The following is a 230-nucleotide window of genomic DNA, read 5'->3' as shown; positions in this document are numbered from 1 at the left end:
AGAAGTCTGTCGTATATATGTGTGTGTGTGTGGAGGTGCAATGGCCCAGTGGTTAGGGCAGCGGACTCGCGGTTATAGGATCGCGGTTTCGATTCCTAGTACTTATTTAAGCCTGGTACTTATTCTATCGATCTGTTTTGCCGAAGCGCTAAGTTACAGGGATGACACACAAATCAATACCGTTTGTGAAACGGGGTGAGCAAACACAAGTACAAAGACTCATTCAAATG

This window comes from Octopus bimaculoides, chromosome 6, assembly GCF_001194135.2.
Source record: "Octopus bimaculoides isolate UCB-OBI-ISO-001 chromosome 6, ASM119413v2, whole genome shotgun sequence".
NCBI lineage: Eukaryota > Metazoa > Mollusca > Cephalopoda > Octopoda > Octopodidae > Octopus > Octopus bimaculoides.
The sequence above is the reverse complement of the archived record's forward strand: the minus strand, read 5'-3'. Positions refer to the sequence as shown.